Here is an 18,824-nt window from a genome sequence, read left to right as displayed (position 1 = left end):
AATGTCCCCTTGAGCAAGGAGAAGAAAAGTGAGCGAACTGGACCCGCCGTCTGCACCGTCTCAGCTGCCGTTTCACTCTCTTTGCTAGTATTTTTAAGTTATTTTCTTAGTGGCTGAACTGGAGATTATAATTAATATTTTAAGTTAAAATGATGTAGTTTGGGTTAATGTCAACCTAATGTGATACTATACGGTAGCTCTGTCCAGTAGAATTCCCTCAACTCCCTCCTCTGTGGTGCTGTAATTTTCACATAAATGTGGGTTTTTCTGCTTTTTAAATCCTTACATGAGGATATTTTTGCATTGCTTTTCAGAGAGAGTGGGAGGGAGAGAGAGAGAGAGAACATCTGTTGGTTGCCTCCCAGGTACGTGCCCTTGGCCGGAATTGAACCTGGGACCCTCCCGCCTGCCGGCTGACGCTCTAACCACGGAGCGAACTGGCCAGGGCCACGCAAATGCTTCATTTTCGTGCTTTATGCTCTTGCCTTTTAAGTCATAGAGGGAAGACAAGAGTTACATACAAAAATTCATTTATATGGTCCTTACAGTCACTGTGTGGTCGCCTTCACCAGCACCCTTTATTTTCCCTGTGGATCCGGGATGAGCGCCCGGACCCCGCCCCTGCCTGCCGGACGCGCGTGGAAATTCAGGCGACAGGCTCCTTGTCACTCCTTCCCTTAGGCTCTCGGGCTGTAAGTCCCGCCTCCGCTCCTCTCTGCAATCCGCCTTTCCCGATTTCATGAATCTGATGCTCCGTTGTTAAGAGCCTACACGTTCAAGGTTATTTTGTTTTGTGGGGACTTTCTTTTCAGGTTATGTAACGGCTCCTGTTCCTGGTAGTGCCTTTCGTCAGCCGTATCATTCTCTGTTGACTCGCTCTTGTGCTTTCTGCGTCGTCTGTTCTAGCTGTGTTTCTGCAGCTGCCTTAACTTTTTGAACATCCGAGACGCTCTTTCTTCCAGCGGCTGCCCCTGGTCTGTGCACGAGCAGGTCACTCGCGCGCCTGGGTTTGCTCTCGCATGTCCCTTTGTCACTTACCGTTAGTTTTTCATTTTTCTCACCCTTTCTTACTTTCCAGGGACTGGAACAAGTTTTTACCGCTCCCCTTTTGCCGCATATTTGTTTGGAAGTTACATGATCTCTTTCTACTATTTTACTATTTACCCTTAAAAACGTAACTTGAACATTGTTACGTTTTTGTCTGAAATTAATGTCAGAAATTAATTAGAAACCTCATTCTCGCCACAAATACTGTGAGGGCCTTGGGACTCCTTACCTCTGATCATCAATGTCTCCATATTTAAATTATTTTCAATATTTTGAGTCTGTCTAACTTATATCTACTGTCCCACTTAGCAATTCCTTTTCTCTATTTAGATGGATCCGGGAACGTGCTATCTGCTGCTACTTCTCAGCGTGGCCCCTAGAATCCCCCTCCTGTCTGTACAGTGGTCTCTCGCTTTGAACTTGCATAACGAATACAAACTGAGTTCAGACCCTGATACAGAATCGCACCTCCAGACACGAGGCGAGTGCCCAAATCACCCACCACGGCCTCCGCCGGATTTGTGTCCAATTTAAAGTGGAACCGGGAGACACCAGCTGCCGTCTCCAGGCCTCATCGCTGATTGGAAGCAACGAGGGAGACAGATTTTGGCTTCTGCCCAAGAGCCTTTGTCAAGCAGCCCTTAAGCCCGTCAGCGTGTGTGAAATGATCTAGTGCTGAAAACATTCTGCCTCGTAATCAAAGGAAATGAAAAGAATCCTCGGCGGAGATTGGAAATTACAAGCTCCCCGCCAGCCGCGGGAAGGCGTGAGTCCCTCAGCTTCCGACCAGGCGGGGCGGGCCCCCGTTATTGCACAGCAGCCCCTGCGCGCAGCCGGTGGCTCAGAGCAAGGGACGAGCAATGAGGCCACCTGTTTTCAGGAAATCTCTGGAAAGTAAAGAAAATAAGCCCGGTCCCTGCTGCAATTAGCATCTATAATGTGCTAAACTTACTCTGCCGTTGGCCCGATTCTCGGTGAGAGGGAGGAATGTTTGATGTGCTGAAGGGGAGGAAATTAAGCCTCTGCACAGAGGACCCATGGTGGATGGCCTATTATTTCTGCCTATTATTAGTCTAATTGTCACAAGAACCCTGCCAGATAAATCGCATTCCCGCCATTTTATGGCCTCCGAGCAGTTAGGTAACGGGGGCCCGGGGCAGGGATCAGTGGTCGAATCAGAACTGAAATTCCAGTCTTGCTGCCCCGAGTCATCCCCACCCGCAGCACGGTGCTGGGCTCCTCGACGGGGGCTTGCAGGTATCCCAGGAGACTGGCCCAGGCTTAGGTGTGTTGCGGGCGGAGTGTGTTTGGTGACCTGACCTCCACAGGACGCAAGCAGGCTCACTGTGTGGATTGGGACCAGCTTCTGCCCGACAGCCGTGTCTAGGAGGATGGCCCGAGCTACTACGGTTTCTTCCCACACCTGAGATATGCAATGAGACGCCGTGCTGGCCCTGACGTGGTCCCGCAGGCGAGCTAAAGACCGCGCCTGAGGCCCGGCTGCAGAGACGCATCCATCTCTGAGCTGCACCCACTCCAGTCCTCAGGATAAATCCAAACCCTGAGGGTGGAAAGTCCTTCCTGGAGACGCAGGAAACTCCGCGTTTCCACAGCAGCCGTGCTGGGCGTGGAGGCAGCGGGAGGAGACCGGGTGTGAGCTGGGAGGAGTCCTTCGGGGGACCACTGGCGTGACCACAGGAGCTGGGCTGGCTGAGGGACGTACACGCCCAGGCCCAGGCCCAGGCCCAGGCCCAGGCCCAGAGCACTGTTTCCATGTCCCCCTGGGCCTTCGCGGGCATCCTCCCACCTGCTAGAGCGCCTCCTGCACCACCTGCTTGGGCTGGTAAGACACTTGTTTCTCCAAGACACAGCTCGGTCCGTTGATCCCTGAAGAACCTGCTGACCCTCTCAGGCAAATTAACTGCCACCTCTGGGTGCTCCCGGTAACCTGAGTGCATCTTTGTCAGAGCGCTGGCCTAGGGCGCAATTGCTCAATGTGGGAACATCCGAATCCCCTGCAGAATCGCCTCCATTCTCACCGTCTCTGTCTCAGTTCAGTGAACAGATGGATAAAGTAAGATCCTGTTTCTAGGTTCCGTCTCACTTCCATTTTCTTCATGTTGGGCCCCAAACTGTATCTGTGTTCTTTTCTTCTCTGGTGATATAAAATGAGAGGCTTTGATTTTGGGAAAAGGTACAATTCCATCCAGGAGCCAAAAGAAAAGATAAAAGAGAAGCCGTGAATGGTGATGGCAGGAAATGGACGGAAGCAGGGGCTCCCCCAGGTTTCTACCTGAGACGGGGTTTGAACACAGATGTGCTTCTTTCTCCACTGTCGGGGCCAGGAGGCCACAGCATGTTTTAAATGTTTCCAGGAGACAGTGAGTGTCGCTCATGACATAAAAGGAATCACGAGGGTCTCTGAACTGTCGGGTGCCTCAGGGGTCAGGAGGGACGACATCTTGTGTCATCCTTGAACTCTGTGTGGCCCGGTTCTGGGACTGGACTCGAGGTTTTCACTCAATGGGCTGCCCCGAGGTCTCCGGTCGCACCTGATATTCACAGCCCTCCCTGGACAGGCCTGGTGACTTCTCCCTGCCTGGAGTCACTGGTCCCCAATGTAAGAATAATGACAGTGTCTTCCTGCCGGGGACTTGGAGGAGCATATAGAACCCACATAGGTTTCCTGGGTCTGTGAATAAGGAGTGTATAGAATTCCTTCCAGAATGGTCCCAGCCTTAATCCAGAGCTGGGCCCCATTTGGTGGAGGACCCTCGGGGACCTTAGCTCCCTGGATTTGCAGGCTAAACGGGTTGGGGGATGGGGGAGGCTAAGGCTGCCGACCTTGGTGGTGTAGTCAGAGGGGACCAGGGAACACGGGGTCACCCAGCGCATCTACTCCAGTGACCACCTCTGAGCACTGCAGGGTGGGAACCCAACTCTTTCCACCAAGATTTGTTTTTAAGAACCCAGATTTTATTTGTATGTAAAAATCAATACTCGAGAGACTTAAAAATGACCACAATCAGGTGCTGGCCTGGGCCCCTCTGTCACTCAGGCTCCCTGTCCTCAGTGTGTCCCCTCCTCTGCTCCTTGCCTCTGGTTCTCTGTGGCTCTGGTTTGCTGAGCGAAGGGCTAGCTCTCCAGTAAGGACAACCTTATAAGAACGCCTGTGCCCTTCCTTGTCACTGCAGCAGAGACAGCTGTGTGGCCTGAGGACGGGTGGACTGTGACAGCTCTTCCCAGGTCACAGGGTCACAGTCAGTGGCTGCAGGTAGGCGCCACCCTGCCTTCTTCCCCGAAGTCTGGTCCTTGTCTTCTAAGCCCCAGGCATGTTTTCCGGGCTACACTGCTGCTGTTTGCACAGTGCACACTGTTGCGAATGAAAAATGTAATTGCTTTGGGCTTTTCTACTGATCCCTCAATTACCATCATTGTGAGCAGAAGCCTCATATCTCTCCAGGCGTTTTCCTCTTTCCAGAGTGAAGTCTCTAAGCAGGTGCTTCTGCTTCTCGGTCTCAGACGGGATGTCCAGCAGGCAGGTGTGTCTTCTCTGACCGTGACACACCTTCTTCCGGGGACTCTCGCACAGCAGAGGCCTGCCCCCCGGAGGAACCAGAATCACTCCTTTGCAGGAATCAGAATTGCCATTCTAGAAGAGGCACCTCTGGTCCTTCCCCAGCTGACAGTTGGACCCATTATATGAATTTAAGGGGAAAAAGGCACCAAGCGACAATCACGGTTGGCACTGTCTTTTAAATTTAGGCACAATAATTAGGTTTGAGAGACTCTGGGTGTGTCCATAGAATCTCACTAGAGCAGTGATTTTCAACCCTTTCCACCTCATGGCACACAGACTAATTCTGACATTCTGCAGCACACCAAGAGGCATAACTTTTGGTGATCTGATGGAAAATAGGTCTAATTTGGATTCATTCACACCAACTTCTATAGTTGTGTTGGCTGTTGTCATTTTTTTTTATTTGACATTCTGAGGGAAAAGAGGTCAGTGTCTCTGACTAAATAGTCAGGTTTTGCTTGTTTTTTGTTGTTGTTGTTGTTTTAAATCCTCACCTGAGGATATTTTTTCCATTGCTTTTCAGAGAGAGTGGAAGGAAGAGAGAGAGAGAAACACTGATGTGAGAGAGACACGTTGATTGGTTGCCTCTTGCACACACCCCAACCAGAGCTGGGGAAGAGTCTGCAACAAAGGTATATGCCCTTGGATGGAATTGAACCCTGGACCCTTTAGCCCACGAGTCGATACTCTAACCACTGAGCCCAACCAGCTCGGGCAGGTATCACATGTTTTATAAATTCTTGCGGCACACTGGTGGAAAATCGCTGCTCTAGACATTAGGCTCCTTCCTCACCAGGATGACAGGATGACTAGTCCTCCTTATCATCACCATCACCATCATCATCACCATCATCACCATCATCACCACCATCACCATCATCATCATCACTATCATCACCATCATCACCACCACCATCATCATCACCATTAACATCATCATCACCATCATCATTATCAACAACATCATCACCATCATCACCATCATCACCACCACCATCATCATCATCACTGTCATTATCACCATCACCATTATCATCATCATCATCATCACCATCAGCATCACCATCGTCATTATCACCATCATCATCATCATCATCATCACCGCCACCATCACCATCATCGTTATCACAATGATCATCATCATCATTATCACCATCACCATCATCACCACCACCATCATCATCATCACTGTCATTATCACCATCACCATTATCATCATCATCATCATCATCACCATCAGCATCACCATCGTCATTATCACCATCATCATCACCATCACCATTATCATCATCATCATCATCATTATCACAATGATCACCATCACCATCATCACCGCCACCATCACCATCATCATTATCACAATGATCATCATCATCATTATCACCAGCATCAATATCAACAGCAACATCATCATCTAACATAAGGGTGTCATTTCTGAGCACTTACTGTGTACAAGGAACTGTGCTAGGATGTTACTCATTTAATCCTTACAGCTTTATGAAGTGGGCATTGCCCCTTTTCTAAAATAAGAGGTGTGGCTGGGGGAGAGAAGAGAGCCCATGAAGGGGCCGGGGTTGCCCTGCCTCCCGTGTCTGATCTCCATCTGCGAGCTCGGGGCCTGACATGCAGCCACGCTCCTCCAGAGAGAGCCCAGGAGCCGCTCCTCTGCCTGTGCTGCCTCCCTCTCCGGCTCCCAGACAGGGCCTGCCTTATTCCCCAGGGCCATGGGACACAGGGTACGTGGCGTTTGTGGATGAAATGGAAGCCGGGAGAGAAAGATGCACAGAAAGAGGTGGTGAGAGCTGGACACACTTCCTTCTCTGTTCTCTTGGGATTTTCCAGAAAGGCCTGCACACCTCCTGACAGAAGTCCAGTCATCCAGCCCCAGGACCCCATGTCCCTGAGGACCAGGACCAGGGCTGAGCCCAGTGTCTACAGAACAGGAAGGAAAAGGCCGGCTGGCTTGGAAGAGTCCAAAAGTGCAGGAGGGTCAATAGGATGCTTGCTAACACCCATTGTTGTCTTTAATTGGATTTTTTGAAGTTTTCATGTCATAGAAGTTTCTGCTCATCTTGTGGAGGTTTGAATCTTTTGTTGGTCAGCTCTTTGTAATTTGTTTCTGGTATATTTAGTTTTTTTTCTTTAAGAAATTGCCTTGTCCTTGATTGCATGGGAGTTCGGAGAGGTGCTGAGAAAAGTTAAAAAGCTCACAAGATTGAAAATGAAAAAAATCAGGAACTGTAATTATTCACCTTGTAGAAGGCCCCAGAGAGCAGCCAGTCTGGACATGGCCAAAGGGTGTGGTGAGCATGCGGCTGATAGATAGGTGATGGATAGATAGATAGATGAGATAGATGATAGATGATAGATAGATAGATAGATAGATAGATAGATAGATAGATAGATGATAGATGATATAGATAGATGATAGATGATAGATAGATGATAGAGATAGATGATAGATAGATGATAGATGATAGATAGATAGATGATAGATAGATATAGATAGATAGATAGATAGATAGATAGATAGATAGATAGATAGATAGATGATAGATAGATGATGGATAGATGATGGATAGATAGATAGATGATAGTTAGATGATGGATGGATAGATAGATGATAGATGATGAATAGATAGGTGATGGATAGATAGATGGTAGATACATAATATAAATAGATGCTTTGAAGAGGTTGGTGAGCAAACAATAGATTTTCTTGGGGTAAGTTCATTATACACTTTTTCTTCATTGTTTGCTCTAATAATCTTTCTAGTGTCATTAACTGACCCATTTTACATGATAAAGGCTTTGATTTTTAAAAAGGGTTTCAGACTGGACAGTCAGCTAGAAGAAGCTGAGATTGATGGTGACAGAGATGAATGGGGAAACTCAAGGGGCTGGAGCTTTCACTCCAGCGGTTCTTGGCCCTGACAAAAAAGTGCACAGCCTGCCTGTCGAGGAGAGTGGTCCAGCACCTGTCTCAGCAGCACCGGCTCTGCCCATTCTTCCTCGCAGGCCTGGCAGGTAGGTGGCGGAGGCAGCCACCTACCTGCACTGGGAAGAATGCAATCACCCAGGAATATGCTAGTGGAACCCCCAACCCTCTCCTGCGTGACTCATCAAGGGTGCCGTCTTGTGTAAACCAGCTCTCATGAGAAGGCAAGGCATCAGGTGTCAGAGGTGTAAGCACGCCCAAGCGGGCCCTTTCACTTTTTGGAACAAGTGCTATCCCTCTATCCAGCCCAGAATTAACATGCCTGAGGTCAGGAGCCACTAACTGGGCTCTGCAGGCGACTGGCCTTCATCTACCCAACACCCTCTCCCGCACGTCCAGTGCTGTGGGCTCAGGATTCCGCTCTCGCCTTCTGACAGGACTGGACATATTTAAATGAGGCCAATTCCAGCTCCTTCTCCGTTACCTCGTTGGTGCTAATGCAGCTTTGAATCAACAGCCCGGAGCCTCACCCCCGGAGAACATTTTGACACAATATTTGAAGATTCTGTCGAGTTCACCTTTGAGGCTGTCTCCTCTAATTACCAGAAATTTGCGGCTGGTCTCAGGTTCAGTCGCAATGGAGAGAAGAGATGACACAGCAACTTCAGCTCCTGGTCTGTAGTCATGGCAACAGCAGAGGATCAATCTTAGAATAAGGAATAGTCTCCGAAGGGAAGCGTTTGCATCTTGCTGCCAGATGTTTGCAGCTTCGCTTTTGGAAATACATATGCTTTTGGGGTTTTGAAAAGCTTTAAAACTCCATTTTAGAATGTACAACACAAAGAGCGGGCCCTAATGTAACCTATGGACTTTAGTTAATAGTCATTGTAACAAATTAACCTCACTCCTGCAAGATGCTGACGACAGGGGTGCCCTGGTTGGGAAGCTCCGTTGGTTAGAGCGTTGTCCGGATACGCCAAGGTTACGGGTTCGATCTCCTGTCAGGGCACATACAAGAATCAACCAGTGATTGCATAAATAAGTGGGACACCAAATTGATGTCTCTCTCTCTCTCCCTTTCTCTCTCTAAAATCAATAAATAATAATTTAAAAAGTAAAAAAAAAAATAGCAGAAACTAGGAGGTAGGGAGGTGGTGTGGAAATGTATGGAAATGCTATACTTTCTGCTTAATTATTTTGTAAACCTAAAAGTTCTATTTTTAAATCTATTAACAAATAAAATTTAAAAATAAAAAATCTATTTACAAAGGTACAGTGTTTTCTTAAAAAATTCAAAGTGAAAAACTTTTATGTTTTCTAAATATCACCATATGCTTAATCATCATTCTAGTTTTGGGGTTTTTTTGGATGCTTTAAAGGTTTTTGCTACTTGGGAATTGCACTGGGTGCTGTTCTAATTCATCCACAGAGGCACTAAGTATTTACCGAGCTCTCAGTCTGTGCCAGCCACACACCCTGCTGGAACCTGGGAACTCGGGCAGCCGCTGCGTGAGCCTGGGCAGGAGGTGGAAGCATTAAGATTTGCTGTGTTGTGACATGAATCTACAAGAATCAGAAATATTTAGCTGAAATGCAGACTGAGAGGCAGAGCTACTCTTTCTCTGTGAACATGTAGAATAGGAACGGCCCGACCCTTTTCCTGGGACCCCACAGATTTCTTGGAGCAACTCGTTCCTTGCTTGTTTCAGACCATTCACCTCCTATGTGCTTCCTCCGATTAGACAGGAAAATGTGTGGCCCTCGCTTAACGTAGTGTTGCTGAGAAAATACTCTTTGGTGAAGCTTCTGTGCTCTGAATTTTGATAAAACATAAATTGTGTCTCAGTGCAGGAGACAATTTTTAACACAGTTTTGAAAAACCAGTGTAAGCAATGGCATCAATATTTAAATGTGTGATGTTTTTGTGGTTACTTTTTTTTTTTACTGTAAAATGTTCCAAAATGTTTCAAGAAACAATCACATCAAATTTTTAGTCAATGGGTTTTCTTAGCTATTAACTTGTATTTTTTAACCTCTTTCCAACCTCATGTCAAATATTTTCACCAATAATATTTATTTCAACCTGGCTGGTGTGGCTCAGTGGTTGAGCATCGACTGGTGAGCCAAGAGGCCTCGGTTGGATTCCCGGGTCAGGCACCTGCCCCGGCTGCAGGCCGGATCCCCAGTGGGGGGCGTGCAGCTGTGGACCCTGGTGGGGGGCGGGGGTGGAAGAAGAGGGGCCCGTGGGGTTTACTGTGTGCTCTCTGGTTCCTGCATATCCCCTGTGATGTGATTCTTGTCTCGGTCTTGTTTTAGGGGCTGCGTGGGCTCAGCACAGTCACTGGCAAGTTCTGGGCACAGCGGGAAACTGTAGACAGAGGCCTGGCATCCTCACATGGCAAACTCAGAAATTTCACTAAGAACCATCGAATTAGACACTGCAGATGAGTGGATTTTAGGTAAGTGAATTATGACTCCATAAAGCTGTTTTGAAAATTCTATTTTGAGCTCAAATGATACTTCTCTAGGAAGCCACGTCTCCACTCCCTCCTGATCATCTCTCCTCTGAGCTGCTTTCCCGCCAGATGAGGGCGCACTCGCTGCATTTCACAGGCACCTTCGTGCGCTATAGTAGCGCCTGTCACTGTGAGTATTTGCGCGGCCAGATCACAAGAGCACTTTGCACAAGACCAGTCCCAGGGTAGGGTCACAAACACAGCACATGTATTTCAGTGTTTGGTAAATTTTAGCCAAAGAACTAAACCCAATGCTCTAATTATAAGCCACAATGAGTTTAGCACAATTTAAAGAGGACTTTTTCCTATTAATAAATTTCAGTTATTCATCTGCTTCTTTTGGAAAGGCACTGGGGTCAAAGGAGTCTTAGCCCCTCACTCCACGATGGCACCCACACCTTATGCAAGGCCCCCGAGGTCCCCCAGGTGCATCCACACCCAGGAGCCCAGGCACTGCCCGACAGATGGACCTGTAAGAACCAAAGAAAGTAAAAGCATCAGTCATTAAATCTGAATAAATGAATGGTCCTTTTTGCTCTTGAAAATATAACCCACTCTTTAAAACAAGGTTTTTGAGTTATGAAAATACAGTATCTATACGAGCTTTGGAAACAGAATCTTACTTTATAAGCACAGGAAAGACTCCATTGGTTGGATCCAGGCCATAGAATTAGGTCCAATTACCACCATTCAGTATCGTTGAGCCGCGGAAGCAATTTTCATCAGGGCTCTCTCATGCTTACTCCCGAGCGCACAAAGCGATGGCGAGCAGCCGTCCCCACAGTGCGCCAATTAGAGAGAAAAATCCAGTTTGGATTCATCAACTGGGAAGCTTTTCTTGGATTTGTTATTGATGAACGGCCCCCAGGTGCTCCCAACACCACAGAGATGAGGTTTGTCTTCAATAAATTCAAAAGCACTTTACTTGTGGTGGCTCTAAGTCACGGCTGTGGGCCTTCAGGGTAGTGCTTCTCTTTGGGGGGGAGTTTTTCCTGACTTCCCCGAAATGTTGATTAGCAGTAAGTTTAGTTACACTATTTGTCCTTCAAAAAATGATTATTTGTCCCTTTTTGTTTAAAAAAACGATGTAGCCATTGCTAGATACCCAAGTGAAAAGAATGGAGCATGAGCTAAATCTCTTGGGAAACATGGGGGGAGGTGAGACGGGGGTCACAAGTCAAAGGATCTATTTCCATTTCTAATTTTATTTTGAGTGTGTGGTGGACACAGGAACATGGCCCTCAACTCGTCTTGAGCTGTGTCTACCACACAAAGGCCTAAGTAAAACTTTTAAAAATTGATTTTAGAGGAGAGGGGGCCGGGGAGAGAGAGATATCGGACTGATTTGCTGCCCCCTCATTTGTACTCACTGGTTGAGTCTTGTATGTGCCCTGACCTGGGATCGAACCTGCAACCTTGGTGCATGAGGATGATGCTCTAACCACTTAGACACCTGGCCAAGGCCGTCAACTTTGGGTCGTAGGTTCTGTGTCACCAGCTTGTGAATTCCCCTGCACAGGGAATTCCACGTGACCCTGAACATGGCCCACTTTCCATTCAGGGTCTGCTGCCAGAAGGATAATCTCCTAAGCCGTCTAACAGAGCTCACCACACCCATTAGATAAGAATTACTACAGGGTGGAGTCTTTCGTTCATTCGTTCAGCAAACACTCATTTCATCCCCTTGTGAGCCAGGCACTGTTCTTGGCACAGAAACTTGACGCTGAATCAGTCAAGTTTAAGAAAATTGGCCAAAGGTTACCCTGCCATTGGGCTCCTGAGCCCGCATTTAAATCCAGATCTAACGACAGAAGCATTAGCTGTGACCCGGCGCTTCCTCCCGAGTGTGGCAGGTGAACCTGGTAACCGTGGGACTGCGTCTCTTCTTGTTGCTTCTGGGATCTGTGTCTCCCTTCCAGTCCCTCCTGGGCGGCTTCCTCACCATGAAGAGTTTATGAATCAGGGACTGGCTCCAATTTTCAACAGAAATTTAAAATGAAGCAGTAAGTCCAGTCAAATCTCAAGTATGATATCCTGCATCTTAAAAAAAAATTTAAACAGAATAAAAATCCAGAACACTTACAGGTGGATATTACTTTGATTTCCCCCAAGGCGTTTCTGACGCCCCCTCTTTCCTTTCGGTCCAGTGTCCAGGTGGGCACCTTGTTCCAGCCCCAAGAAGCTGCGCTTGGCTGCCGCCCTCACCCTGTCTTGTTGCTCCGTCTATTTTTTGCTTCACTTTCCGAGTTAAATCTTCCCATTTCTTCCACCGTTAGTCTCCCCTTGTCCCTCAAACACGGTTTCTTTACAGTTCTTTTCATTTTAAAAGTTCTTTCTTCACTGGTAAGTCGCCTTTTTTCTAAAACGTTTTGAAGGTTTTTCTTTGGTGAGGAAATCAAGACACCAGGAAGCTTCAAAACATTGTGTTCCCGTATTTACAAAAGCTTCCTGCTGTATGGAAAAGGGGGAACATTAAAGAGTTTGCTTCTGCTTCCAGCTCTGTTGACAGGTAGAGCCAAGAAAAAATGGCATTTTTGCTGGTCAGCGTTTTGTGGTCAGTGCCCCTGAGGGGCGGCCGGGTCTGTGGCCCCTCGGCCTGCCTGAGCCTCTTCCCCTACCTGACCCTGGGCCCGGCTGACTCCTGGCTCACCTTTCAGGTGGAGGGTAGCACCTTCAGTTGGTTTCAGGTACTAATGCCTTGGGGTGACTGTTTCTCAGATGGCTTGGGGGGTGGGGGTGTGAGATAAAAAAGGGAGACTGATCACAATGGGAGGAGATTGATCAGGCATGTTGGGGAGTAAAAATCGAGGTGATGGATGTATTCAGGTGACCAGGAAGCCCTGAGGGCCCGGTGCCTGGAGCGTGGGAGGCAATGAGAAAGCCTTGCCTCGAGGAGTGTGTGGCTTTCGTGGAAACTTCCAGACTAGGGTGAGTTAAGAGCCTACACATCAAGAAATTAGACTTGTGTTAGTTTTGTGTATGTGTGGCTTTCAGAGAGAAAATAAATTATTTAAATAGTTGAAAACTGACATTTATTTTAGCACTCAATGCTAAATAGATCAGTCAAATTCAAAAGAGAACTTCAAAGTACCACTTTAAGAAAATTTGATGACAAAAGCAAAGTCCACATAATTTAGGTTTTCACACTTTACTATTTCATTCAAATTTGTTTTCTAAACTGAGCTTTCCTTTTTGGGTGTTTAATCATAATTACTAATTACTTAACTAGTGCTAAGTATAAAACTAAGACAAATGCAAAAACTCTAAGACGAAGAAGAAGAGAAAGTGGCAAAGACTCAGCCACATTTGATGCCTACTTAACCCAGGGTTTCTAATGTCCTATTTAAATTAAAATTTCTCTAAGCTTCTCATCCTGAGCTTTGCAAAGACCTGTTGAGATGCATATTTTTGATTTTCAGATGTCTCCCTTTCTGATTCTCAGTCAGTGCAGTAGAAAGAGCCTGTGCACCTTTTGGAAATAAAATGGTGCCCAGTCTCACTCTCTTCCTTGGGACAGCACTAAAATTAGGAATCAGTAACCCTAACCCTGACCTGAGGGATGGGGCCACACCCACTACTAATTAACTGACTCACACTCTCACACTCACACTCACACTCACACTCACACTCACACACACACACACACACACATTCACACACAAGATTTGCAGTGAACCAGGCCTTAGGGTTTAGGATATGAGACTGTTTGGTCCAGAAATGCATAGATATTTTATGAAAAGATTTACTGTCATTATTAATAGAATGAATATTATTAATACTGTACTATAATTAATATTAACAATTATTTGTGTTGACAAGAATGTATTCCTGCAAACAAAATATTTGACTGACATTAGTTATCCAGTTATTATATATATAGAAGTAAAATTATATAAAATTATATATATGTACAGCGAGAGAGACTTGGAAACACCCCCAACCCCCATCCAACAAGGCCCTGAACTGGACGCGGGGGCGAGGTCCAGAGTGTCGGCCTGCTGCCACCCTGTGGCGAGGCGCAGTACTGCAGCTCTGTCTGCGTTTCCACAGGAGGGTCCCAGGATCAGAAACGCCCTTGGGATCAAGAATGAAGCAGTTTTCAAAAGGACTCAGGATATAGGGAGGCCTTCTAAAAGGTCTGCAAACTCATCTTACCCTGAAATAAAAATGCCCCATCCAGTTAGGCCTCTGAAAGCACAATGTTGTTGTTAAACGTTGTTTTAATTTTCATTTTTTTGGCGGCTACTTCTGCAGTCCATGGATATTAGGAGTGACATCTTATAAGCTTAATATTCCCTATTTTAACAAATAGAAACGTCTTGTCAGGTGAAATAGAAAAAAATTCTGTTTTTAATAATCTAAGCACAGCACTGACCTCCTCCTGCCCTTTCTTCCTGTCGCTTCTGACTGCTCTTTTCCCCTTTCTAGGCGCCTTTTCTACACTGAAGGCACCACGTGCCCGTTCCCCTTTCCCTTTAGCCTGAGGAGACAGCAGACTCAGGCCTGCTGTGTGGTCTAGAGCATGCGGCCTGAGCCTGCTGCCCGCTGCGGGGGTCGACCAGGACTAAACCCTGAGGCTCAGGCTCCATCTGTAAATTAGAACAGGACACACATCAGGTGTTGATATGAAGATGACAAGTCAGGGCCCCTCACACAGCTGATTACCGGGTCTGCTCAGAGCAGGAATGCCGGCAGCTCCCTCTTCTTCTTGTCCAGTGAAGTCCTCAAGTGTCATTCATTTAAAACTCTTTCTTTGAGTAAAAGTGTCAAAATGCCGTCCCATTCAAACTTTCTTTTTCCCTTGGAGGTGGCACCTTGCTTGAGGGAAGCGGCCTGTCTCTGGAATTGCGGAGATGGACACCATAGAGTTGTTATGATCACCCAGCCTCTGATGTGCTGGGCAAAGCCAGCCAGATCCATGCTCAGAGCAAATGTTTACGTTCAAGGTCAGTGTCTCCGTGGGGACAAGGGTTTCACTGGTTTGTGCTTTAATGTGGGGCGTGAGCTCAGAGGGGTAGATGTTAGAGGCCTCCTGTGGCCACTAACATCTTCCAGGGGTCATCCAGTTCCTATGGATGACACTCCAGCCCAGAGCATGGTGAAGGTGTGTCAGAAAGAGCAGAGGAAACCCCCTGATGTTCACTTTCCCGTTTCCCCTCCATCAGCTTTTCTTTCCCTGAAACACCCACAATTTGGGCCTCTCAGAAAGGAAAAGAAAATCTAGGGCCACGCGAGTCCATGTATCAGAAAGCCTGTGCCACTCCCAGGCTCCAGAGAACAGAGTTTGAGAATGAACAGGAACTGCTCACAAGAGGTCCCTCCACTCCTGAAGATGGTCCTCACTGCTTATTCTTGACTTGGCTTAACAGGAAGTGTCAACATGAGTTGAAATATTAAATCCTGCTGTATCTGTATCAAGAGACAGAGGCAAACGCTAATTTCTCATCTCCCGGCCGTGCTCACCCTGCGGTCTGACTTGCTCACACTGGCCAGGTGTTGGGAGCCCCTGACTTTCCAGTGTGTCCCCGCCTGTCCCTCCTGGTGCTGGTTCCACAGGCCTGTCCCCTTCCTTCGTAGGGGAGTTCTCAGAGCTGCCGATGGCTGGAGCCCAGCATGCACACCGGATGCTGGGTCACAGCTGGGTACCCCCGTGGGGGGCGTGTCATCTCATCCACCGGACTGACACCTCCACGTGTGCCTGTCATTCCTTAGATGCCATAGGAGAGAAAGTCATTGTTGGAAGACCTCCAAACACCCGGTGAGACATCCCCAGGCTCACGTGTATTTGTCTCACGGGAAGGGCAGGAGGGTCCTGGGTTTTATTGCTGTTTTTACTGGAATCACATGCTCCTTGTGGCGTTTCTACATTACCGCTTTTGAATGACTAGATAACTTTTGAATTTTTACCTCCTTGGTGTTCAAATCCCCAGTCTCGATCGTTGGTGTGTCCTGGCCTCATGCTTTCGGCGTTTCCATTAAAAGCTAATCCATGTGCTTTGAGCAGAATGATACGATCTCAGAGGTTCTTGGACTGGGAACCTGATGTGTGTCGGGTGAGGACTTGTTGGGTTGGTCGATTCTGTGTTAGGTTAACAATTAACTAGTCTAATCTGAACATCACTAACGTGTCTCCAATTGGCCTCTAGTGTTTGGGCAAAAAATATCAAAAGAATTAGGAAATATTGGTTCCCACGGAAAGCACTGAGATTGCTCCGTGTCCCTAATAAAGAAATCTGCTGAGCTGACGAAAGACCGGGTGTGGTACCAGCACTGGCCTCTGCCTTTGCCTGCTTTCGAGATGTCAGGGGGACATTTTTGACAAAATCGTTGGGTGCGGACGAGGGTAGGATTAGCAGACACGGAGCTACTGTGGCTGTTTTTAATCTGCTGCTATAACTGCTGGAGGTTGGACCTAGGACGGGTCCTGGTGAGGATGGAGCTCCGAGGAGCCACCGTCTGGTGCTCAGCTCACGAGTGCGTTTTATGCTGCTCACCAAGTGCACCTTTGACCACCCTAACTTGCGGGAATTTCACCGTGACCTGGTAGCCCTGAACAATATGGTTTCACCCGCAACTGGTGCCCGAGTACTCTGCCTAAGCCTTGCACTCTCTTGGACCCATCTCTCTGGAAGCACCAGGTTCCAAACTGGACCAGTGGCGCCTGCAAGCTCTTCCTGGGTTTGGCCCTGATCATTGAGAATGTCAGCCTGTCAGAAAACAAAAAGGTTTGAAGCTGACCTGAAGTAAACCAGGTAGCAAATAAAAATGATGCCTGGGTTGCAGCATGGTGTATAAACATAGCTGTGCTTGGGAAACGCATATTAAATACTCAGAAACCTAAGCATATACGTTCTTTTTTACAGGCAAAAGGAAAGAAGCCATTATTTGTACAGTTGATCCTGGAAAATATATGGAGTTTGTATGATGCTGTCTTTTAAATGCCATCTTTTAAAGGTTAAAGGAACAACAATATTAAATAGTGGTGTCTTGCTCTAAGTCAGTTTATTTTTTTATTTTTTAAAAAATGTTTTTAATTGATTTTTTAGAGAGAGGAAGGGAGAGAGAGAGAGAAACATCCATGAGAGAGAATCATCGATCGGCTGCCTCCTGCACGCCCCCACCAGGGACTGAGCCGGCAACCTGGGCATGTGCCCTGACTGGGAATGGAATTGGTGACCTCTCAGTGCCTGTGATGGCATTTGATCCACTGAGCCACAGCGGCCGGGCTAGAAATGCTTTAAAAAATATTCTGGTTTCTAAAACTCAAAAAATAAGGTCACGAGTATTCAGTAGTCAGACCAACAGAAGGCAGATTGAATTTAGGATCCTAAAAACCTAAAATTTATTTTAGACATTTGTTGCAATTAGTTTTAATACAGGACACAACTGCTCAAGATGGAGTCAACAGATATCAAAAACAAACACCATGCCCTGGGAGAATGTGCTGACACCCTTCACGGCCGTGGTGGGAAGGCAACGTTTGGCGCTGACGTCAGACAGGGTGACAGCCACCTGCGCGAGCAGGGACAGTCGGGATGCCCATCTCATGTTCAAGGTGCACACTGGCACAGGTTTGGGGACCAGCTGCTGAGCCCCGACTTGTCCACGTAAGGGCCACATGACCTCATGAAACCTCAGTTTCTCCGCTGAGAAGGTAAGACCAACCCTAGAGCTCCATTTCCATCTCACAGGGTGTTCGTGAGGATTCAGTGACCTCAAATACATAAAAGAATGATGCAGCTGTAAGGCTCTGGAAAACCGTAACGGTTACTACGGCTACAAGAAACATGTCAGGGTCACTTATAAATGAGCTTGATGTTTTTCATCTCAGTGTCATCCACTGATGAGTATACAGCATGTTTATTGATTCACGTTGGTGGTCAATTAATTTTATAAAATTCCACCTCAATAAAGTGCTGAGTCATTGTGCAAACAGCTCAGACCAAGGCCTCCTGGAATAACTGTGCGTAACCGTTTTCTTTAAATTGAGTGCCGCCGTCCCTTTGAGAATGCAATGCCACGTCCTAATTTATTTTCAATTAGAAGCTAATTTGCTTTAAAATGTATGTTATCAAACTGCCCGGCTGGAACCTTTCCAGGGCCCGGGAGTACCTCACTTCCCTCCAGCAGGCGGCGGAAACCACAGCCCCTCTCAGTACACACTCGGGGCCCACAGGGCGGGCACTGTGCTTGGAAATTACATCAGTGAGACAGTCCCCAAGATGCTAAAAATAGTAAGAGCTTTCCTATGTGAAAACCGTATCCAAGTAATAAGATGAGTCGTAAAAACATTTCATTCACCAGCAACCTCGATTATAAAGATCTGGGAATAAACTCAAATTTTTTTGTTAGTTAATCTTCACCCCAGAATATTTTTTCCGTTGCCTTTTTAGAGTGGAAGAGGGGGCTAGAGAAGCATTGATGAGAGAGGCATATCGACTGGTGGCCTCCCGCACACGCCCCAACCAGGGCTCGGATGGAACCTGCAACCCAGGTTCATGCTCTTGACCGGGAATCAAACCCATGGCTGACACTCTAACCACTGAACTGCACTGGCCAGGGCTTTACAACTTTTTTAAAAAAGGTGCTGTTTAAAAATAATTTACGTCAATGGTGGGGAGAGGGACTGGGGAGAGGGATGGGGTGGGGTGGAACGGGTCATTGGGGAGAAAAAGGGACATCTGTAATATTTTAAACAAAAATAAAATTTAAAAAATAATAATCTACGTGAGACAACTTGTCC

This window comes from Miniopterus schreibersii (assembly GCF_964146895.1).
Source record: "Miniopterus schreibersii genome assembly, chromosome: 17".
Taxonomy (NCBI): domain Eukaryota; kingdom Metazoa; phylum Chordata; class Mammalia; order Chiroptera; family Miniopteridae; genus Miniopterus; species Miniopterus schreibersii.
This window is presented reverse-complemented; position numbering follows the sequence as displayed.